The following is a 26022-nucleotide window of genomic DNA, read 5'->3' as shown; positions in this document are numbered from 1 at the left end:
CATGAGCAGGGAATGTCTTTCCATTTCTTTAAATCTTCTTCAATTTCCTTCATAAGCTTTCTATAGTTTTCAGCATACAGATCCTTTACATCTTTGGTTAGATTTATTCCTAGGTATTTTATGCTTCTTGGTGCAATTGTGAATGGGATCAGTTTCTTTATTTGTCTTTCTGTTGAAAAGCTGGTTTTTTGAGAAGACCTATAAACCTCTATCCGGACTAACCAATAAAGAGAGAGAGAGGAGATACAAATTAGCAATAACAGGAATAAGAGAGGTAAAGTCATTATATATTCTACAGACATTAAAAATATCATAGTGAATACTATGAACACCTTTATAACAATAAATTTGACAACTTAAACAAAGTGGATAAATTCCTTGCATGACAAAAATTGCCAAAATTTATTCAGGAAGAAATAACCTGAATAGTCCCATATGTTATTAGAGAATTTAATTTGTAGTTAAAACTTCTCCCCTGCCCCCCCCCAAAAAAAATTCCAGATGTCTTCACTGATGAATTCTACCAAATATTTGAGGAAGAAATAGTATCAATTCTACACATAACCTTGAAAAAACTGAAAAGGGACAAAAATTTCCCAACTCATTCCAGGAGGCCAGCACTACCCTGATACCTAAATGCAAACAAATACTTACAAGAAAACTCCAGACTAAAAGACCTCATGAATATAGATGCAAGCAAAATTTTAGCAAATCAAATCCAGTAATACACAAAAGAATAATACGTCATTACTAGGAAGAGTCTATCCCGGGAGGACAAGGCTAGTTTAACCTTAAAAAAAAAAAAAAAAAAAAATCAATGTAGTGATGCCTTGGTGGCTCAGTCCATGCTGGGCATGAAGCCTACTTAAAAAACTAAAATAAGTAAAAAATAAATAAATAAATGTAATTCACCATATTAACCAAAAAGAAAAACTGTATGGTCAATTTCAATTGATGCAGAGAAAGCATATGACAAAAATCAACACAACCATTCCTGATAAAACTTTCAGCAAACTGGGAATAGAAAAGAACCCCTTCAATTGATTAAGGAAAGATCTGGAAAATCTACAGCTAAAATCAGTTAATTAGGAAAGACTGAGTATTTTTTGCTTAATATTGAGCATAAGACAAAGATATCCAATATCACCATTTCCATTTAATATTTTGCTATAGGTTCTAGCCAGTTCAATAAGGCAAAAAGAAATAAGTCATGTAGATGGGAAAAGAAAAACTAAGAGTGTATTTATTCATAGATAACATGATCATCTATGTAGAAAACTCAATGAAGTCTACAAAAATGCTATTAGAACTAATGAGTGAGTTTAGAAAGATTTCAGGATATAATATCAATGTACAAAAATCAATTGTGTTTCTATAAACCAGCAAAAAACAATTGGAAGTTGAAATTAAAAAATCAATGCCATTTAGAATAGCATAAAAAAATTAACTACTTATGGATAAATCTCATGAAAGATGTAAAAGACCTATACAATTAAAGCTAAAAAACATTGCTGATAGAAGTTAAGATGACCTGAAGAGAGTGATTATATGTTCATAAATCATAAGATTAAGATGTTAAATACTGTTAAGATGTTAAACTCCCAAAATAACCCATAGATTCAATGTAATCCCAATCAAATTGCAGCAGGCTCTTTTATAAAAATTGACGAACTGATTATAAAAATTCAAATGGATATTAATCCCTTATCAGATATATGGTTTGAAAATATATTCTCCCATTCCACAGACTGATTTTTCATTTCGTTGATTTTTTCCTTTGATCTATGGAAGCTTTTTAGTTTGATGTAGTCCCACTTGTTTATTTATGCTTTTGTGGCCTGTGCTTTTGGTGTTCTATCCAAAAAATCATTGCTAAGACCAATGCTAAGGAGTTTTTCCCTCAGTTTTTTTCTAGAGGTTTAATTGTTTCAGGTCTTACATTTAAGACTTTAATCCATTTCAAGTCAATTTTTGTGTATGGTGTAAGATCAGGGTTCAATTTTCTTCTTTTGCACATGGATATCCAGTTTTCCCAGCACCAGTTATTGAAGAGATTATTCTTTCCCCTATTGTGTGTTCTTGGTGTTCTTGTCAAAGGCTAATTGACTATATATGAATAGATTTATTTCTGAGCTCCTGATTCTGTTCTATTAGTCTGTGTCTGTTTTTATGCCAGTACTATACTGTTTTGATTATGATATCTTTGTAACATAGTTTAACATCAGAAAGTAGTATAATGTCTCCAGCTTTGTTCTTTCTCAAGATTGCTTTAGTTATTTGGAGTTTTTGTGGTTCCACATGAATTTTAGGACTGTTTTTTTCTATTTCTATGAAAGATAGCAAAAAATAAAAACGATTAAAAAATGGGCAAAGGATCTGAATAGACATTTTTCTTTTTATTTATTTATTTATTTATTTAAAAAAAATTTTTTTTCAACATTTATTTATTTTTGGGACAGAGAGAGACAGAGCATGAACGGGGGAGGGGCAGAGAGAGAGGGAGACACAGAATTGGAAACAGGCTCCAGGCTCTGAGCCATCAGCCCAGAGCCTGACGCGGGGCTTGAACTCACGGACCGCGAGATCGTGACCTGGCTGAAATCGGACGTTTAACCGACTGCGCCACCCAGGTGCCCCTGAATAGACATTTTTCTAAAGAAGATATACAAATAGCCAACAGGTGTATGAAAAGATGCTCAACATCACCTATCACAGGGAAGTTCAAATCGAAACCACAATGAGGTATCACTTCACACCTGTTAGGATGGCTATCATCAAAAAGACAAGTGATAATAAGTGTTGGTGAGGGTGTGGAGAAAAGGTAGCCCTTGTACATTGTTGGTGGGAATGTAATTGATATATCCATCACAGAAAACAGTATGGTGGTTCCTCAAAAAACTAAAAATAGAACTACTATATGATACAGCAATTCCACTTCTGGATATATATATCCAAAGGAAATTAAATCAATATTTAAAAGACATATCTGCACACCTATGTTTCTTGCAGCATTATTCACTATAGCCAAGATATGGAAACAACCTAGGTATTTGTCAAAAAATGAATGAATAGGGAAAATTTAAAAATAAAATATATTGTTATATATATGGAATATCATTCAGCTATTAAAAAGAAGGAAATCCTGCCATTTGCAATGATATGGATGAGCCTGGTGGACATTAGACTATGTGAAATAAGCCTGACACAGAAAGACAAATACTATGTGATCTCACATATATGAGACCTTAGTTTCCACTAAAAGTCAAGAGGGGAAAGTGGGTGATGGGCACTGAGGAGGGCACTTGTTGGGATGAGCACTAGGTGTTGTATGTAAGCCAATTTGACAATAAATTATATCATAAAAATAAATAAATAAACATTAAAAATTAAAATAAATAAAAAAATAAAAGTCAAATTCTTAGAACAAGAGAGTAGAACTGTGGTTGCCAGGGAAGAGAGGGTTGAGGGGGCTGCAGGTAAAGGAGGCATGGAGAGATGTCGAAGGATACAAACTCTCACTTATAATATTAATAAGTTCTGGGGATCTGATGTAAAGCATGGTAACTATAGTTAACAATACTGTATTGTATACTTGTATTTTGTTAGCAGAAAAGATCTTAAATGTTCTTACCATAAAAAGGTAATTAAACAGTGATGGATGCATTAATTAATTTGATTGTGGTAATAATTTCATAGGTATACGTACATTAAATCATCACGGTGTATACCCTAAATATATATAATTTTTAGTTGTCAATTATACTTCAGTAAAGCTGGGGAAAAATCATGTGGAAATGCACAGGACTAATAATAGCCAAAACAACTTTGAAAAAGAATAATGTAGGGAACTAAAACTATCTCATTTTATTATAAAGCTACAGTAATCAAAACGGTGTTGTATTGGCCTCAAGATAGGCAAACATATCAATGGAACACAATAAAGAATACAAAAACAGACCACACATATGTGGACAACTGATTTTCAACAAAGGTGCAAGAACAATTCAGTGAGCAATTCAGAGAGAATATGCAAAAAGGAACTCAAAATAGATCATGGACCTAAATTTAAAACCTGTAACGATAAAATTGTTAGAATAAAATATAGGGGAATATCTTTATGACTCTGGGTTAATCAATGATTTCTTAAATATGATATCAAAGGCCTAACATGTGAAAGAAAAACATAATAAATTTCATTTCATCAAAATTAATACTTTTATTCTTCAAATATTGTGAAGAGACTCAAAAGACAAGGTAAAGACTGGTAGAAGATCTTTGCAAAGCATATATCTGATAAAGAACTTGTCCTGCTTGAGGGCATAAAGAGCCCTCAAAAGTCAATAATAAGGAACCAACCCAAATTTTTTCATGGGCAAAAGGTTTGAAAAGACACTTCAACAAAGAAGATATACAGATGACAGGTAAGAACCTGAAAAGATGCTCACCATCACTTGTCATTAGAGAAATGTATATCTACACTACAGTGTAGCCTAGTAGGCTGAAATTACAAACACTGACCATACCCATGCAAGGATCTGGAGTAAATGGAACTCTCACACACTGCAGGTGAGAATATAATAAGTCGTAACCACTTTGGAAAAAAATTTAGGATTTCAAAATTTAAACATATACCAGCTATATGATCCATCCATTCTCCTAGATATTCACCCAAAAGCAATTTAAAAATATGCCCATATTAAGACTTGAAAACAAATGTTTATAGCAATTTTATTTGTAAAACCCCGTTATCGGAAACAACTCAAATGTTCATCTCTACCAACAGGTAAATGGATAAACAAATTGTAGTACATCTATAAAATACTACTCAACAATGACAAGGAATGAACTATTGATACAACATTGATGAAATTAAAAATAATAATTCTGAGTTAAAAAAGAATGTCAACAAAGAATCATACTGTATAGTTCTATGTACATAAATTTTAGAAAATGAAAATTAATTTATAATGACATAAAGCACATTGGTGGTTGCCTGGAGACAACAGGAGTAGGTGAGGGTGGATAGAGGAATAAGTTACAACCCATTGGGGGAAACTTTTTGGGGTGATGGATATGTTCATTATTTTTATTGTAGTGATGGTTTCACAGGAGCATGCATATATCAAAACTTATCAAATTTTATGTGTTAAAAGTATAAAATTTATGGTGCAACAATTATACCTCAACAAAGCTGTTAAAAAAAAAAAGTTATAAAAGTGCAAGGGACCAGTAACAGTTTAAAGAAATGGTGTACTTTTGCTTTAATTGTTTTGTTTTGTTACTTTGGGGGAGTGCTTTTTTAAAAGGTACTATTTAAAAGAGTCTTTAAAATCATGAAAGAATTTTCAAAGAGTGGTTAAAAAAAAAACCAAGAAAGTGCTTCAAAACTAGGTAGAAGAAAAGCAGGGACTGGAGGAAATAGGGATAGGTGAGCCTCAGGCAATGAAACCTAACTTCTTCAAGTTCACCAGGAGGCAAGAGATGGCAAAGGAAGTCAGAAAGAATGGGTGATAACTGATAGGTGTGCAGGGAAAAGGAAGAAGATCTGCCAAGGAAGCCCTGCCTTTGGTTCCCACAACTAAAGGAGACCCCATGGTTGACATTGACAGAGAAAAGCTACTAAGCGCATATTAGATTCTGGAGGCCTTTGTAATCCAGCTTGCCCTAAAACCCCAGAGCTTCAGGAAAACTCCAAGAGAAAGAAGGCTTTACAAATTTTCTGGATAATTTATGTCTCCAAATGATTTTGATTGCAATCCCCTCTGGGGAGGGGGGGGAGAAATCTGAGATGGGCTTTCTGAATATGGCCACTTACTCCACTTACTATTAGATAATATGCGTGTACTCCTATACTGGCTACTATATTGATTTTAAAATAGGCATTAAGCAGAGAAATTATAAATGTCTTAAATAAAACAAAAATCAGATTTATAATACTTTCTTTCCACATTCCTGATCACCTCGCATACTGGATAATGACACCTCACTTTGGAGACTGCTGAGTTAAATAAAGCACTCTAGGGGCGCCTGGGTGGCTCAGTCGGTTAAGTGGCTGACCTTGGCTCAGGTCATGATCTTGCGGTCCGTGAGTTCAATCCCTACGTTGGGCTCTGTGCTGATAGCTCAGAGCCTGGAGCCTGCTTCTGTTTCTGTGTCTCCCTCTCTCTCTGCGCCTCCCCCATTCGTGCTCTGTCTCCTCTCTGCCTTTCAAAAATGAATAAATGTTACACACACAAAAAAAAAAATTAAAAAAAATAAAGCACTCTAGTTATGTCTAGTGGACAGGGAACAATCAGACCCAGTAGATTTTGACAATATTAAGAAAAATAGAAATAGCTGTGATAACAAAACATTGGAAACAACTGACCTATCCAAAAAAGTGGTCAAATTTATATCCACTTGACAAACTATTAAACAATCATTTAAAATGATATCTTCATTTTAAAGATATCTTTAAAATGGAGGTTCCCCAAAAAGTTAAAAATAGAAAGATCATACTATCTGGTACTTCTGCAACTGGGCACTTGCCCAAAGAAAATGAAAACACTAATTTGAAGAGATACATGCACCCCTATGTTTGTTGCACCATTATGTACAATAGCCAAAATATGGAAGAAACCCAAGTGTTCACTGATTCTTGAACAGAAAAAGAAAATGTGATATATATATATATATACATATATATATACATACTATATACATATGTATATATATGTATATATATATGAAGTTGTTCACTGATACTTGAACGGATAAAGAGGATGTGAGATAGATAGATAGATAGATAGATGATAGAGCTGAAATAGATATATATATATATAGATATAGATATGAAATAGAATCTTGGTCAGTCATGAGAAAGAATGAGAACTTGACATTTGTGACAACATAGATGGACCTAGAGAGTATTATGCTAACTGAAATAAGTCAGACAGAGAAAGAGAAATACTGTATGATTTCATTTACCTGTGGAATCTAAAAAACCAACCAAATAAACAAACGAAAACCAGAAACAGACCCATAAATACAGAGAACAAGCTGATGGTTGCCAGAGGGGAGGTGGCGGGGGGGAGGGGGGATGGACAAAATGGGTGAAGGGGAGTGGGAGATACAGGCTTCCAGTTGTGGAATGAATAAGTCATGGGGATGAAAGGTACAGCATAGGGAATATAGTCAGTGATATTATAATGGCATTGTATGGTGACAGATGGTAGCTACACTTGTGAACATAGCATAAGGTATATACAGTTGTTAAATCACTATATTGGACACCTAAAACTAACGTACATTTATTTGTATGTCAACTATACTTCAATTAAAAAAAAAGCAAGAACAAAAATAAAAAGAATAAGGTGTGTTTTCAAAGAATATTCTCTGACATGCAAAAGCGATCATGATGTGGTATTAATGAGAAAAACCAATGCACAGTACTCACAAGATTCCAATTTTGTAAAGGGAAGAATTACATATGTATCATGGAAAAGACTGAGAAGAAATGCGTTGAGGTGTAGTTAAATTGTGGATGATGTTACATTCCTGCTATATTCCTTCACACTATTCCAAAACCAACATTTTCTACTTTAGAATCATAAAAACACCATAATTTTGTAAAGAAAGCATTATAAATAGATAACCCCACCAGGCAGTAAAAAGTGGTGACATTGAGGAAGCACTTATAGTTCTAGTGAGAAGTTAGGAAGGTTAGAAAGAAATTTCAAAATCAGAACTCTGAGTGTAATGTATAGGCCTCTGGGTTCTCAGTAATGATGGAAGACAGGGATCCAGCAGCACTCAGGATATTCGTTCACTTGGTTACTCTACAGCCTTCCATCCTGCGAGTGCTGATCATGTCACAGACTGTGGGTGAGGCCATGGCAGTATAAAGATGCTTCAGAAGCAGGGGGCCATGCCCCGGAGTTCTTCTCAGTCAATTGTCCTGTGTTTCCATGCTGTGCTCCGAAAGCAAAAACTCTTCCTTTATACAAAGCAGCTTTTGTGTTTTCTTGTGAAACAAGATGGTCGAGGATGTGCTGGCCACCACAATCTAAAAAGATATGACAACTAGAGATTCAGAGAAGGACAAATAAAATGGGAATATCAGACAGGGTGAAAGGTTAGGGTCTTCAGTCTGAAGGCCAGAAGGGAAAGGGATTGGGATTCACACAACCAAGAATCTTGAGGATACATGGGGCATAGACTGACTCACCAAATTCCAAAACTCTGTGACTAGGAGATATCCTGTGAAATGTGACCCGGGTTTAGTTCCACACATAAAAGGAAGCAATTTTTCTCACAGTGAGTAATAAACGGATTGGAACTTACTGGAATTCATCACCCCCAAGAGGTGGTGCTGGCAGGAAATATAAATGCCTTCCAAAAAGCTTTGGACAAATTTATGAATGGCCGAATTGTAAATGACCTCTTTTGCTCACTTCCTTTTGCTCTTTCTCTCTCAAGCAGACACTATCTGTAGAGACTGATCCAGTGGTTGCCCCAAGAGATGCTGCCCAGATTTTCTCTAATGGCCAGGCAAGGTCAGGGCCCCCCACCACTCTGTGTTCCCATAGCACCCTGTGTTCAACTGGTCACAGCCAGTTGCACTGTAATTCTTTGTCAAGGGTCTGTAGCCCTGCTAGGTTGTAATATGACATCAACAAGGGCAGTACTGAGTAGGTGCTCAATAAGTGTGGGTTGAAACAATGTGTGGACTGTACCTGTCTTTGTTAGAGGAAACAACCTGGAAGTTACATCAGGTGCCACATTTGTTTGGGGCCAAATCTTGAGATCTTTTACACTGGCAGGCATGTAAAAGGACTCTCTGCTCCTTGTTCTCCATGACCCCCATCCCCACCCCCATGTATTCCCAGAGCAGAAAATCTGGTGCAAGGGCAGGAAGTGCGGAAAGTTTAAGGTATACTCTTGGAGGAACACCACCAAGTGAAGTTGTACAAGAACATCTCATCCGAGAAGCAGTTTTTGGAAGCTCCTGGGAGACTAACGTCTGGAGAGCTCTCTCACCCTCCCTCCTCTCATCTCCCCCCTCCCCCTCACTCCCACCCCTTGGTCACCAGACAGCTCTATTGTCCATCCCTGTAGGCTTCTGAGCTCTGATTTGCAAGTCAATTCCCTGGGAACCTCATGTTAAAATACACTCAGCTCAGTTATGTCAAGGACACAGTCTCCTGCATCTCCTCTAAGCCTTGTTTAATAAAATGAGTCTTATCCATAAGTGTGCCAAGATTCTATAGGTTGAGAAGGGATTTTAATTTATTTTTCCATTAATGGTCAGGATCCATGCTAAACCTGTAAACACTGTTTCTGTAAATGCAGTGCAATACTAATTTTTAACGCAAATAAATAACTAGAGTGAGTGATTCAGAGACACAGTTTGTCCCAATGGGGCTTTTGCAAATCTCTTACATTTGGCTTTGGAGAAAAGAGAGGAGAATACTTTATATTCTGGTAAGTTGCAGTGGTCACCTAGGGTCCAGTTTCCTCATTCTTGGGATTTCTCAAGGATATATGGGAGAGAGGAAAGATAAATCAAAAGTAGAGATCATAACACCACACAGCTGTTAAAGTTAGAAAAAAATCTTAGAGATTTTCTACTAAAAGTCTTTTGTTTTATAGGTGAGAAATGTGGTCACAAAAGAATAAGGCCTGGCTAGGGATATGTGGCCCATGAATAACTGTGCAGAGTACAGAAATGGCAAGTTTCTGAGAGATGTAAAGGAGTGGCCATGTGGCAGAGCACCCCATTGGTGACTTTGTGATTATCATTCAGTTCCCAGTAACCCACCAGAGTGGTCACATGGCACAGATTCTCCTGGTCAGCACTCATTGGACACATTCTATTTTATAGATCCCATAAATCTACTTAAACATGTCATATATTTCTTCTGATTTGGGTTTCCAAATATAGTCACTAGAATTGCACAAAACCTGTAGAGGTAAAATAATAGGTCTTTCCAGGAATCCCAGGAACCCAGAATCCAGACTCCTATCTGGATTCAGATATCCAGACCATGGTGCGCCATGGGATCGGGTGTTTCTGGGTGGTCCTGGGTCAGCTGGGAGAAGAAACAAGGATCACAATCATGCTCAGAGCACAGTTAACAAAATAACAGTATTTCTCAACAATTTTTAAGACAGTAAGTTTTGAAGGCTGAGATTGGGAAAAGAATTATGAACAGCAGGTGTGGAATACCATCACTAGCCAGACTGTGAGGTAGCTAAAGATGATGGGCTGCAGGTACATGGCTTCTCCATGTACTGACACTCCTACCACCTAACAGGGCTGCCAATGCCCTCTCAAAACCGGCTTCTCCTTCTGGAACTGGAAGTGTTAAAGAGAACACGCTATCATGATGGGGATCTGGATCTCAAAAGATCTCTGTTAAGTGGGAAAGACAAAAAGTAAAGCAGGCAAAAGTACTCCCCCTGCAGTCAAGCAATGATTCCATCAAGGAAGAATCAAATGGCTCACTGGGCAGGAAGTAAGCAGGCCAGAGAACATCCACTTCCCTGATCAGAAGAGGCTTTGCTCCATAGCATTTAGCCACGTGGTACTTCAGAAGCTATGGGCATTTCATAGGGAGAACAAATATGAATTTTTAAATTTCCTATTTAAAGTACAGCTTATCCACACTATAATTACACATTTTTATTGTATTTAATTTGGGGCTGTTTTATTGGTGGTGGAGGTGTCCTTCTAATTATAAACTGAGAGAAAAACCACCTATTTGTTCTTGCTGGTTTACAGGAAGCAGCAAGAACTTGAGAGCAGGAGAAAATACCAGAGCAGGACTGAGGCAACTATTATATGATCTACTGTTTCAGGAAGACACAGAAAGCTCATCTTAGAAAAGAAACTGAGAGGAAATGAGAGAAAAAAATTATTGAGTCCAACTTCTGTCATATGGGGTATAGTCATACTTCCTGGGCTACACATCAGTTTCTACTTCTTCTAATACATCTACAACTTAAAGAAAAGAGAAGGAAAAACACCCACAAGCACTGGGGTCTGGCTCTGAAAGGAGGGCCAGGGAGAGACAGTCTAGACTGTAATCAGGTAACCAAGAAATATGTGATCTCTAAGCTCCTGTCAGTGTTTTCAACTGTGAAAGTATGGAGACTCTGAGTAGATGGCCCTGTGCCTATAGGACACTACAATGGGTGTTAGGATATAGGAAGTTGAGTCAAGAGCTTGGTTTGGGTTGGAGATGGAAGCTGAACTGCTCTGTTTAGGAAAATGACAGGAGAATAAGGATGGACTGAGTCCAGGCACAGACTTAGCAAGGAGGACTCAGACACTGGAATCCAAGTGCAGGAGAGCTGGGGCCACACCCTTTAGGGGTCCTCCATATTTCACTAACCCTGCATCCACCGAAGGCCACAATCCTTTCAATCTTGTCTCTGTACCCATGGCCCCCTTATGGAAATCCCATTTTCCTTCGAGTGTCCCCCTTGCTCTCTGTGGCTAGAGTATTCAGGCTGCTAATTTCCTCCCTGGACACCCACTACTCCCTATTCCCCTCCAGATCCACCAGCTGCCATGCCCAGCCTTGTGTGAATTCCTAGGTCCCTGGAATGCAGGACCAGGACTGGAAGAAAAGATGAAGAAGAAAATGGAGAAAGCTCATAGACCCCCAACATACCCAACTCAGCAAATATCCATCTTCTTTCTACACCAATTATAGGGCTGTGATTTCCTGCCCACAAGTGTCACCAGCCTGGATCCCCATCATGTTTCTAATGCTTTATTATGCTGTTGTGCTGGGAGAGATAACTCTATGCCCGAGCCTGATACTCCCTATTCCCTGGTCCTAAGTAATGAGAAAAACAAAGAAAGTCCACTAGGCCAGTAAGATGACCCTTTTGTTTCTCGGTTCACCTTGTAGCTGCCATGTTCAGAAGAGCAGCTACTTTTCAAAGTGGTGGACCTTGGAGGTACATGTAGAAGATAAATTTAAAATTAATAAAATGTGATATTTCCTTTTATTTATAATGCTGGGGGTTGATGTGACAAAAGCACATTAAGAACATGGGTCCATTTTTTAAATGGTGGCTTAGTAGAGTGTTTTAGGGGTGGAGAAGCTATTTTCCCAGCAGGCTTGTATTGCCTGTACTTACTACAGGGTCTGCTAACAATGTTATATCTGCCTTATCTGCATTCCTTAACCTGTTATGATATATGAAGTACTACTACTTTCTTTCTCTATGTGCTAATCCCAAAAAGCTATTTCTGCTGGAGGGAAACATAAATAACTGTAAGTTTGTGGTTTGAGCCAGAAAATAAAAGAGAGGACTCAGAAGGATAAAAGATTGGCAGCAGGACAGGGCCTATGGAGGATTGTGACTAATATAAGAGTATGATGCGTACACTCAACTTTAGATGATTGCCTGTAAGCCCTACCCATTACCCACAAATAATCCTGAATTAAAAGTCTCCTGTGCACATAAAGTGTGTTAGTGATCATTTGGGGTGAATTTAAGGAACTGGGAAGTTCTTAATATTAAGGGAAAGATGTACAGAAAATTAATGGTGGTCAAAAGAAGCAAGACACAGAGAACAATTCCATAATTCAGGAAAGCAAAATATTAAATCAAAGTTTAAGTAGGAGAAACACCAGCTTCCCGATAAACATTAACAGAAAGAGGAGGTACTGGTATAAATCAAAATTAAATTTTAGAAAGAGAATTCCCTGAAATTCTAAAGCAAAATGAAGCAAATGAACCTAAGTTGTTGGCATAATCACCACACCAAAAATTTCCAAGATATTTTAAAACACATCAGTTGATTTAACATCCTAATTAGGATAAACCCCAAAACAAAATAATTGCAAAAATATTATAAGTTGTGTGTATCCAGTTATCCTATTATTATTTGCATTGTTTATTATTCTTAGATTGTTTTATGTGTATTATGGGATACAATTAATGAATTCTTATGTTGACATTTTTGAGTACTGGGATTTTCGATATAGGAGAAAGGGTTAAGGTGTAAGAACAATGAGGCTAAATAAAAACTCCATAATCCTGAATTTGAATTAGAAGTGCCATAATAATGCCATGATGAATTTTATCTTTTGAAAATGTATTTCCCAGTTTTATCTGCTGAAATGTCTAGAAACCCAACAGCAGTGAGCACTCCTAGTATCCAGACTATGGTTTCTAAATATTTCCCACAAAAGGTCTCTCCTTAGAGAAATGGCTGGTTCTGGTTAAGAAATGGACAAGGTGAGCCTGAAATATCTTATTATACTAAAAAGCAAGGAGGTAAGTAAGGAAGACTAGGGTTTTGTCAAAAGGACTCAAGATCCAAATTGAAAAGTCTCCCACTCTCTAAAATTGGGATGACTTGGCCATTAATAAGAATAAATTTCAATGTTTTAATATAATATCAAATACTTTGAGTCCATCAGCCCAAATGTTCTAAAAGATACAACAGCAAAAAGAAAACTCAATAGTAACTGAGGGAAAATTAGGAAACCATTATTCTGAAAACTGATACAAGTAAAGTATCAATCAATTATCTTTCCTTTCCTATAAAGATCTGTGCCTCAGAGTAACCTAACTGATGATGAGGGAAAGTTTTTCTTTTTAGGGGTGTTCCACATACCAAGTGAAGAAGAAATGTTGGAATTAGGAAATAAATATTTGGTAACTACAAGGAATTGATAGACTTACATAATGATCATCAATGCTGCTCATGTCACAACAAGAGACCCCTGGACATCATGGATCCCCTGATGAAAGTACAGAACTCCACTGACTAAGTGGTCTTACGAAAAAAAAAAATAAGTAAAATAAAACTTAAGTCTAATCAATCCCCTAGATCTAACTAGCAATTTAGACGAACAGACAAACTCATTACATGACACCATGGGATCCAATTAGTAAAATCCAGACAGTGGAAAACCCTTTAAGACAGACGATTCAGTTTCTTCAATAACTAAATTACAAAGAAAAAGAGAAAATGAGATGGAAGGGGAACATTTAGGTTAAAAGAGACTTGAAATAGGTATCAACAATTGCAATGTGTGTACCTTATTTGAATCTGGATTAAACCAAACTATAAAAAATAAAAATAATGAGACAATCAAGGAAATGTGAACACTGATTGAATATTCATGATGTTAAGGTATTTTTTCAGTAAGAATGAATGGTATTGTGGTTATGGTTAGGGATTCTAAAAAGGAATAAGTTTCAGAGATACACTGAAATATTTTTATATAAATTGACACGATGGTTGGAATTTGCTTCAAAAATGGGGAAGGGAGGTTGGAGAGGGCAAGGTCAGTAAGTGGGAATACAGAGGAAACAAAATTAGCTGTGAGCTTACAATTGTTAAAGCTGGGTGATGGATACCTAGGGGTTCATTAAACTATCTTCTCTCTTTTTGTATTTTTGAAATTTTCCCCTAATAAAAATTTTTAAGAAAATAAAGAAAGAGGAAAGAAAAGAGGATGCTGGTTCCTTTGGACATAAGAGAAATATTTGAGTCATTAAAAAGTCATCAGTGGGGTTTCCCCAAAAAGCTATAGGACTTGAGAGTTCTAGGCACCTCATTTTTGCCATCTTCCCCAATGGGTTATATTGTGACCAGATCTCTTCTCCTTTCCTAAGTTCATTTATTCCCTCCTGAAGTGTGTTTCCATGCACAGGGCAGTCCTCTCAGCCCTCCAGAAATGACCAAAGAATCTGAAACCAGTACCAACAACAGGAGTTGAATTGTCTACCATGTAAAGAGTAAGCCACTAAGTAGCAAAAAGAGTGGGTCATTAATTAGAACCCCAGGAGCCAACTCTGGCCTGGAGCCTTGTTTGTCTGGCCAGTGTAGTGTTTAATTTTTTTTCAATGCCTTTGGTCAAAGTGTGCACCATGAGCCTCTATAAACCTATATGCTGGCATTTCATGCCTGGCCCTGGCAGCCTGGTAACCCATGATCCATACCCTCAGTACTAAGAGAATTCTGGCTCAAAGATTTAGAGATTTTCCTTATTCTGTAGCATTTGAAAATATCATCCACCACAAAGCCTTTGGATGCTACTCATTTGCAGTTTGATCAAATTCAGTACCACCCTTTCACCCATCCTCTCTCTACCTTTAAAATCTTAAATCCAGGGGCGCCTGGGTGGCGCAGTCGGTTAAGCATCCGACTTCAGCCAGGTCACGATCTTGCGGTCCGTGAGTTCGAGCCCCGCGTCAGGCTCTGGGCTGGTGGCTCGGAGCCTGGAGCCTGTTTCAGATTCTGTGTCTCCCTCTCTCTCTGCCCCTCCCCCGTTCATGCTCTGTCTCTCTCTGTCCCAAAAATAAATAAATGTTGAAAAAAATTTTAATAAAATCTTAAATCCAAAAGATTTGCAGTAATATGAAGTGACTGATGAAAATTTCTTTCTGTAATTCAATAAAGCCTTTGCTTTACCTTTTCTTGTTTCCTAAGCAAAAATACATTTGGGTTCCTAAAATCATTGATTTGATTTGATCTGGTAAGAAAAGTTGAGTCAAAGTAGCTTCTCTCATTTTGATAAAATGATTGCAGTAGGATGAGTAACTTAGTGTTTGTCCTATTTGATTAAGATGAATCTAGAATTAGTTCACTGATATCAAAATAGGATCATTCTTTGGGGAAATCCTGTCTTTGAGGAGAAAATGATTGACATGCTTCCAAATTGCCTGGAAAGACTACAATTCAGAACAGTAAGGCAATCTGGGGGTAGCAGATGAGCTAGCCCTAGAATGAACTTACAAGAGTTTGAAGACTTACTGCCAGTTCCTTGCCTTGGTCAAGTCATTTCACCTTGCTGAGCTTTGGCTTCTCAGCTTTCTCTAGGAAGTGGTATTCTGTTATAGCAGCCCAAGTAGACTAAGACAGAGACTTAACACATTTCTTAGAAGTTTTAGGGCTTCTTTATTGTTCTTTCTCCTAAATAGGAAAATTTATTTTATTTTATTTTTTTAATTTACATCCAAATGAGTTAGCATATAGTGCAACAATGATTTCAGGAGTAGATTCCTTAATGCCCCTTACCCATTTAGCCAATCCTCCCTCCCACAACCCCTCCAGTAACCACCTGTTTGTTCTCCATATTTAAGAGTCTCTTATGTTTTGTTCTCCTCCCTGTTTTTATATTATTTTTGTTTCCCTTCCCTTATGTGTATCTGTTCTGTCTTAAAGTCCTCATATGAGTGAAGTCATGTGATATTGGTCCTTCTCTGACTAATTTCGCTTAGCATAATACCTTCTAGTTCCATCCAGTTGTTGCAAACAGCAAGATTTCATTCTTTTTGATTGCCAAGTAATACTCCATTGTGTATACATAACACATCTTCTTTATCCATTCATGCATCGATGGACATTTGGGTTCTTTCCATACTTTATTGTCGATAGTGCTGCTATAAACAAGGGGGTGCATGTGCCCCTTCAAAACAGCATACCCGTAGCTCTTGGATAGATACTCAGTAGTGCAATTGCTGGGTCATAAGGTAGTTCTATTTTTAGTTTTTGCAGGAACCTCCATACTGTTTTCCAGGGTGGCTGCACCAGCTTGCATTACCACCAGCGATGCAAAAGAGATCCTTTCTCCACATCCTCACCAACATCTGTTGTTGACTGAGTTGTTAATGTTAGCCATTCTGACAGGTGTAAGGTGGTATGTCATTGTGGTTTTGATTTATAATTCCCTAATGATGAGTGACGTTGAGCATTTTTCATGTGTCAGTTGGCCATCTGGATGTCTTCTTTGGAGAAGTGTCTATTCATGTCTTTTGCCCATTTCTTCACTGGATTATTTGGTTTTTTGGGTGTTGAGTTTAAGTTATTTATAGATTTTGGATACTAGCCCTTTATATGATACGTTGCTTGCAAATATCTTCTCTCATTCTGTCGGTTGCCTTTTAGTTTTGCTGATTGTTTCTTTCACTGTGCAGAAGGGTTTTATTCTGATGAGGTCCCAGTAGTTCATTTTTGCTCTTGTTTCCCTTGCCTCTGGAGACGTGTTGAGTAAGAAGTTGCTGTGGCCAAGGTCAAAGAGGTTTTTGCCTGCTTTCTCCTCAAGGATTTTGTTGGCTTCCTGTCTTACGTTTAGGTCTTTCATCCATTTTGAGTTTATTTTTGTGTCTGGTGTAAGAAAGTGGTCCAGGTTCATTCTTCTGCATGTCTCTGTCCAGTTTTCCCAGCACCACTTGCTGAAGAGACTGTCTTTATTCCATTGGATATTCTTTCCTGCTTTGTTGAAGATGAGTTGGCCATACATTTGTGGGTCCATTTCTGGGTTCTCTATTCTGTTCCATTGATCTGAGTGTCTGTTCTTGTGCCGGTACCACAAATGTGTCTTGATCATTACAGCTTTGTAATACAGCTTGAAGTCTGGGATTGTGATGCCTCCAGCTTTGGTTTTTTTTTTTTTTCAAGATTGGTTTGACTATTCAGAGTCTTTTCTGGTTCCATACAAATTTTAGGATTCTTTGTTCTAGCTCTGTGAAGAATGCTGGTGTTATTTTGATAGGGATTGCATTGAATATGTAGAATGCTTTGGGTAGTATTGACATTTTAACAATATTTTTTGTTCCTATCCAGGAGCATGGAATCTTTTTCCATTTTTGTGTGTGTCTTCTTCAATTTCATTCATAAGCTTTCCATAGTTTTTAGTGTATAGATTTTTTACCTCTTTGGTTAGATTTATTCAAAGGCATTTTATGGTTTTTGGTGCAATTGTAAATGGGATTGATTCCTTGATTTCTCTTTCTGTTCATTGTTGGTGTATAGGAATGCAAATGATTTCTGTGCATTGATTTTATATCCTGCAACTTTGCTGAATTAATGAATCACTTCTAGCAGTTTTTTGGTGGACGCTTTAGGGTTTTCCATATAGAGTATCATGTCATCTGCGAAGAGTGTAAGTTTGACCTCCTCCTGGCTGATTTGGATGCCTTTTATTTCTTTGTGTTGTCTGATCGCAGAGGCTAAGGCTTCCAATACTATGTTCAATAACAGTGGTGACAGTGGACATCCCTGTCTTGTTCCTGACCTTAGGGGGAAAGCTCTCAGTTTCTCCCCATTGAGCATGATACTAGCGTTGGGTCGTTCATATATGGCTTGTATGATCTCGAGGTATGCTCCTTCTATCCCTACTTTCTTGAGGGCTTTTATCAAGAAAGCATGCTGTATTTTGTCAAATGCTTTCTCTGAATCTATTGAGAGGATCATCGAGTTCTTGTTCTTTCTTTTATTGATGTGATGAATCACGTGAATTGTTTTGCGGATATTGAACCAGCCCTGCATCCCAGGTATAAATCCCACTTGGTCGTGGTGAATAATTTTTTTAATGTATTGTTGGATCCAGTTGGCTACTATCTTGTTGAGGATTTTTGCATCCATGTTCATCAGGGAAATTGGTCTATAGTTCTCCTTTTCAGTGGGGTCTCTGTCTGGTTTTGGAATCAAGGTAATTCTGGATTCATAAAAAGAGTTTGGGAGTTTTCCTTCCATTTCTATTTTTTTGGAGCAGCTTCAAGAGAATAGGTGTTAACTCTTCCTTAATGTTTGGTAGAATTCCCCTGGAAATCCATCTGGCCCTGGACTCTTGTTTTGGGGAGATTTTTGATTACTAATTCAGTTTCTTTTCTGGTTATAGGTCTGTTCAAATTTTCTATTTCTTCCTGTTTCAGTTTTGGTAGTGTATATGTTTCTAGGAATTTGTCCATTTCTTCCAGATGCCCATTTTATTGGCGTATAATTGCTCATAATATTCTCTTATTATTGTTTGTATTTCTGCTGTGTTGGTTGTGATCTCTTCTCTTTCATTCTTGATTTTATTTATTTGGGTCCTTTCCTTTTTCTTTTTGATCAAACTGGCTAGTGGTTTATCAATTTTGTTAATTCTTTCAAAGAACCAGCTTCTGGTCATTGATCTGTTATAATGTTTTTTTATTTCAACAGCATTAATTTCTTCTCTAATCTTTATTATTTCCTATCTTCTGCTGGTTTGGGGTTTTATATGCTGTTCTTTTTCCAGATTTTTAAGGTGTAAGTTTAGATTGTGTATCTGAGATCTTTCTTCCTTCTTTAGGAAGGCCTGGATTGCTGTATACTTTCCCCTTATTACTGCCTTTGCTTCCTCCCAGAGATTTTGGGTTGTGGTGTTATCTTTTTCATTGGCTTCCACATACTTTTTAATTTCCTCTTTAACTTCTTGGTTAGCCTATTCATGCTTTAGTAGGATGTTCTTCAGTCTCCAAGTATTTGTTACCTTTCCAAATTTTTTTCTTGTGGTTGATTTCAAGTTTCATAGTGTTGTGGTCTGAAAATATGCATGGTATGATCTTGATCTTTTTGTACTTGTTGAGGGCTTATTTGTGTCCCAGTATGTGGTATATTCTGGAGAATGTTCCATGTGCACTGGAGAAAAATGTATATTCTGCTGCTTTAGGATGAAATGTTCTGAATATATCTGTTAAGTCCATCTGGTCCAGTGTGTCATACAAAGCCTTGTTTCCTTGTTGATTTTTTGATTAGATGATCTGTCCATTGCTGTGACTGGGGTGTTGAAGTCCCCTACTATTATGGTATAACTATCCATGAGTTTCTTTATGTTTGTGATTAATTTATTTATATATATGGGTTCACCACATTTGGCACATAAATGTGTACAATTGTTAGGTCTTCTTGGTGAATAGACCCCTTAATTATGATATAATTCCCTTTTTCATCTGTTGTTACAGTCTTTATTTTAAAGACCAGATTGTCTGATATAAGTATGGCTACTCTGACTTTCTTTTGTTGACCATTAGCATGATAGATGGTTCTCCATCCTCTTACTTTCAATCTGAAAGTGTCTTTAGGTCTAAAGTGGGTCTCTTGTAAACAGCATCTAGATGGATCTTGTTTTCTTACCCATTCTGTTACCCTGTTTCTTTTGATTGTAGCATTTAGTTCATTGACATTTAGAGTAAGTACTGAAAGATATGAATTTATTGCCATTATGTTGCTTGTAGAGTTGGAGTTTCTGGTGATGTTTTCTGATCCTTTCTAATCTTTGTTGCTTTTGGTCTTTATTTATTTGTTTCTTTTTTTTTTTTTTTTTCATCTTTTCTCCCCTCAGAGCGTCCCACTTAAAGTTTCTTGCAGGGCTGGTTTAGTGGTCACAAACTCCTTTAATTTTTGTTTGTCTGGGAAATTTTTTTATCTCTCCTTCTACTTTGAATGACAGCCTTGCTGGATAAAGAATTCTTGGCTGCATGTTTTCTGAATCAGCACACTGAATATATCCTGCCACTCCTTTCTGGCCTGCCAGGTATCTGTGGATAGGTCTGTTGCAAACCTGATCTGTCTTCTCTTGTAGGTTAAGGACTTATTTTCCCTTGCTGCTTTCCTTGCCTGAGTATTTTGTGAATTTGACTATGATATGCCTTGTTGATGGTCAGTTTTTGTTGAATCTAATGGGAATCCTCTGTACCTCTTGGATTTTGATGTCTGTGTCTTTCCCCAGTTTAAGAAAGTTTTCCACTATGATTTGCTCACATAACCCTTCTACCCCTTTTTCTCTGTCTCTTCCTCTTCTGGGACCCCTATGATTCTGATATTGATCCTTTTTTAATGAGTCCCTGATTTCTCTAATTCTTAAATCCTGCTCTTTTGCCTTAGTCTCCCTCTTTTTTTCTGCTTCATTATTCTCTATAAGTTTGTCCTCTGTATTGCTGATTCTTTGTTCTGCCTCATCCATCCTTCCTGCTGCTGCATCCATCTTGATTGCAGCTCAGTTATAGCATTTTTAATTTTATTCTGGATATTTTTCACTTCTTTTATCTCTGCAGAAAGGGATTCTAATCTATTTTCGACTCCAGCTAGTAATCTTATTATCGTGATTCTAAATTCTGGTTGAGACATCTTGCTTGTATCTGTGTTGGTTAAATCCCTGGCTGTCGTTTTTTGTGCTCTTTTTGGGGGGGTGAATTCCTTCCATTTGTCGTTTTGAAGGGAGAAAATGAATTAATTAGATAGAAAAATTGAAATAAAAAAATTAAAATTAGAAAAATATTAAAATTAAAAATTAAACACACACACACACACAAATGGAATAGATGATGCTAGATCCTAGGTGTGTTTTGTTCTGGGTGTTGAAAGTGGTTTTACAGATTAGAGAAAAAAAATGGGGGGGGGAAGAAAAGGAAATCGTTTGAGAATTTGAAAAAAATGAATACACTGAAGTAGACTAAAATGAACTGATAGAAGTAAAATAGAATTTCAAAAAATTTACACAAAAGTAAAAAATATAATAGAAACAAAATTAAAGAAAAATAAATTTAATAAAAATTGAAAATAAAAATGAGGGGCACCTGGGTGGCTCAGTCGGTTAAGCGGCCGACTTCAGCTCAGGTCATGTTCTCACAGTCCATGAGTTCAAGCCCCACGTCGGGCTCTGTGCTGACAGCTCGGAGCCTGGAGCCTGTTTCAGATTCTGTGTCTCCCTCTCTCTGACCCTCCCCTGTTCATGCTCTGTCTCTCCCTGTCTCAAAAATAAATAAAACGTTAAAAGAAAATTTTAAAAAAAAAGAAAAGAAAAGAAAAATAAATTTTTCCTCTTTCTGTATTCAAGAAAAAGAAAAGGAATGAAAAAGAGTAAAAAGAAAAAAGAAAAGAAAGAAAACTGAATAGATGGACCAGCAAACAGACTGAAATATGAGTGAAATTACATTGTTTTCCCTTAGAAGTCAAACTATGAAACACTTTATAGTCCATTTACAAAGCAGGCAGAGAGACTTGTGATCCTGAAGAGTGAGGTTGGCCCAGTTGGGTGGGGCTTAGTGTAATGGCTCTGTCTCCACTAGATGGCCCTACTAGCCTACTGGGGTAGATTGTTGTGGAGCTTGTAGGTGCGTATGTGTATGCGCATGCACGGGAGCGGTACAAATGTTGTCACCCAGCTACCCAGTCTATAGTATCAGAACTCTGTTCTCCCTGATCAGCAATCACACACCTGTCCTTCATCTTTGGCTTCTGTTCACTCCCCGCTTTTACACAGTCCATTGCCAAGCCCCAGGCAGCACCTCCCTTCTGGGTTTTGTCTTAGATGTGGCTCTTTTTCCCCAACCCCTTACTTCTGAAGGAGTGCCGCTTTGACCCATTCTGCCCCTCTGTGGGAGGGTCTCACCGAGAAATGGCCAGGTGCTGGCCTCACCTAGGAACGTTTGCGGGACCATGCTGTTGCTGATGCCCAGAGACTGTAGCCAGGTGCCAGGCTGCTCCAGAAAAGTTCACGAGACAGTGTAGCAGCAGCATTTCAGGGATTATGGAAAATCACAACACACATCTGGCACCGGCTTCATCCTTAATGACCTTGTTCTAGCACCAGTGAATGTGGTTGTTCTCCTGGGTCCACTGGGGCCTTGACTTTGGGGGACCAACACAGGCTCTACCAGGTGTTCTCCCAGCAGGGGAACTGCCTCTCCCCATGTGGCCTGAAGAACCCTGGACTCCACTCTGCTCCTGGGGATTTGCCCTTCCCACCAGAGCACCACCAGGTATCGAGCTGAGGAATTTCAGATTCTGCACTCCCCCTGCTTATAGTCTTAATGGAGTTTAAATCCTCTCCTTTCTCCTTTCCCCCTTTTTAGTTCAGTCCCTGTGGCTGTTTCCACTTTTCCACTTTCTCTCCAGCTGCTTTTGGGGAGGGGAGTGCTTTTCCTGTATTCTCCCCTCCATCTCCATCCTCTCCCCACATGCAAAAGTGGCTCCCTCCCCTCCGTGGTTTCTCCCTCCTCCAGTTCACCTCTCTGTGCTGAGGACCCTGTGAATTCTGTGGTTCAGGTTGTGCAGATTGTTGTGTTAATCCTCAGATCAGTTTTCTAGGTGTGCAGGATGGTTTAGTGTTGGTCTGGCTGTATTTCATGGATGCAAGACACACAAAAACTTCCATGCTGTTCTGCCATCTTGGCTCCTCCCTAAATTGGATGATTTATAGAAAACTACAGGCTGTGTCCAAAATGTATATACTATACCTAGAATGTTTGCCCTAACCAGTGTATTGGAACTGATAATTATGTCTCATCTATAGATTTATATGAAGGTCTTTGGTGAATAGCCATGGAAGAGGTATCTAGGTGGCAACATTTATAACATCAATTGAGATGTTGGATTTAATGAGTTCAGTTTGTACCAAGAACTATGTTTATATCTTTACAGAAGTTGGTCAATGTAATATACAAAGGACTGACCATTTTCACTATGGCCTGTGTTCCTAAAATTGCCCTATTCATTGATAGTGTAAAGGTACCTGTGTCATCTCAAATTGTAACTCATAGCAGAGTCCAAGTTAATCTTGTGTGAAACTTAGTCAGTACCAGGCTGCTTCCTGGACCCAAAAATGGCAAAAGAATAAATGAAAAAGTCTCACCTTGCTATTTTCTGGCCAAACCACACCTAGAATATTGTGTCCAAATTTTATTTCCCACAGTTACAAAGGGAATTTAACAAACAGTAGCATGTTCTAAGGAAAGCAAAATTTCTGAAATCCATCATGGATGAGGTCCTCTTAGATGACTGAATGAAAAGCAAAGATTTAGAGACAAGCAAAGTCTGTCCTTAAATGTTCCTCAGGTTGGCAAAGTATTCAGACTATTTTGAGTGGTCCCAGATGAAACAGCTAGGATACTTGGGTAAAGGTAACACATGGAAAAACCTCAAATCACAATAGGAATTTTAAAATGTTTTCTAATGCTTAAATCTGACCCATATAGTATAGGCTATCTGGAGAGTTGGTAAGTTCACCAATACTTAAGGTGTGCAGGTAGCATCTAAACACCCGTTTTCAGCAGTGCTATTGAAGGGATTTATGTATAGTCTGGAGAGTTGTTGTATGACTGATAAGGTCACCCAGCTGTGACCTTCTGTGCTTCCCCAAAAATTGCAGCTCATGAGAGGCAGTGTGGCACAGTAATCAAGAGCATGGTTAGGGAGAGATGTACACCTGGGTCCCAATCCTAACTCTGCAAACTTGGCCAAGGTTTTTAACATCTCTAAGCCTCACTTTTCATTTATAGAATAAGGCTCATAATAGTACCTACATTCTACTGCTTTATAAAAATTCAGTTAACTATATTGAGCTCAGTATATTAATAACATCTCCAGAAAAGATAAAAACAGGTCTTCCTCACCAGTCTGACAACTTTGGACCTTTTTTACTTGTATCCAAGGATGAGTTAGATGCTGTGTCTTATTGCATTTTGACTTTTTTTTTTATAAAAGCATGAGAACTTAAAGCAGGCTACAAACACATCCAGTAGAAAGTAATCTTCCAGGGGAAATAGTGGCAATTGTTTGGGTGTCAGGAAAAAACCTGTCTGCCTATTTGGAGTCAAGAGCTTACTCTCTGTATAGATCATCAGCAGAATTCCCAACACCCTGCCACATGGGGTGTGGGGACATCAGACCTCACATTCGGTACTCAGACTGCTAGAGATGAAAACAGCTGGCAGAAGGGCTTTCTTGGCTACAGAAGGGAAACGAACTGACCTATAGCAGTTCTCAGACGCAGCCAAGAGAATAGTGCACCCTGACCTTTTCATGAGATGACAGAAAAATTGTGTAGGAAGCATGTAGTGAGGGTTTCAGGGATTGTGTGAAGGGGATAAAAAGGAATTATTCCACAATTAAGTAAGGAGGGAAGGGAAGAGGTGAATTTCCAGCTACACTGCCACGCTGACCTCAGTCATATTGAGTCTCAGCTCTCTCCCTTGTCTAGGAATAGGAAACCTCCAGCTTATTCCTCGTATCAAATTCCTGCTGGTGAATAAAGCAAGCTCACAGCTCCTAATTGAGAGAAAGCAATCCCACAAGGCACGCCAATAAGTGAATGTGTACTCCAACATACTGACGCATCTCTGAACTTTGATTTCACTTCTCAGGAGCCAAATTTCATTATAACCACGTGCTCAATTCTGCAGAAATGCCATAGAGGGAAACAATGAAATTATACCCCCTTTGTTTGGATTTTGGTGGCATCACAAACCATAGAAACTTTCCATGATATAACCTCCCCTTAATGTGAATATTTACTGCCTGTGTCCCTTGAGTAATATCTTCTTTTTTTCACACTCTGTTCAATTTCAAGTTTCAATTTCAGTAATTTTATTGACATGACAACATATACAAATGCTGCTGGAGTTAATCCAGCAATGCTCCATGTCGAGGCCCATTTTATGTCATCTCTGTGTTTCCTATTATTCTCCATTTCTCATTTGGTGATAGGCTGTCACAGAGTGGGGAGGTTATCTGGCTGTCCTTATTTTCCCTGAAAGTTATGGAGAGTTTTTCCTTCCATCTTAGAAGGCAGTCTATTGCCCTTTCAGACAGTTTGATAAAAAGTGCACTATCTATTTTCTTGACACAGGAGGTTCCTCTTCCATCTCCCAAACTCCCCTGATTACAAAGTCTTATCTTGCCTAAGTTTCAAATTTTCTCTGGTTATTTGTTCTTTGTTCGTTTTGGCTGTTTCCTTGTTGCTTTTTTTTTTTTAATTTAAATTTTCCATTTTGCATTGCAATTGTGGATCTTACACTTGTTAAAGGTCTGGAGCATGGATTAGTTTCTTGAATTGCCATAATAAATTACTATTGGCTCAGATGGCTTAAAAGAACAGAAATTTATTGTCTCTAGTTCTGGAGTCCAGAAGCTGGAAATAAAGGTGCTCTCTCTGAAGTCTCTAAGGTGGGGTTCCTTCCTTACCTTTTCCTAGCTCCCAGTGGTTGTAATCCTTGGTGTTGCTTGACTTATATAGATGCACCACTCCAACTTCTGCCTCCATAGTCACATGATATTCTGTCTGTGTTCAAATCTCCCTCCTATTAAAGACAACAGTCATTGGATTAGGGCTGACCCTATATTTAGTACAACCTCATGTTAACTTGATTACATCTGCAAAGACTCTGTTTCCAAGTAAGGTCACATTCACAGGTACTGGGGCAAGGACTTGAACATATCTTTTAGGGAGATACAATTCAACCCATAATAGGGCATTTGGT

This window comes from Prionailurus bengalensis, chromosome C2 (assembly GCF_016509475.1).
Source record: "Prionailurus bengalensis isolate Pbe53 chromosome C2, Fcat_Pben_1.1_paternal_pri, whole genome shotgun sequence".
Lineage (NCBI taxonomy): Eukaryota > Metazoa > Chordata > Mammalia > Carnivora > Felidae > Prionailurus > Prionailurus bengalensis.
This window is presented reverse-complemented; position numbering follows the sequence as displayed.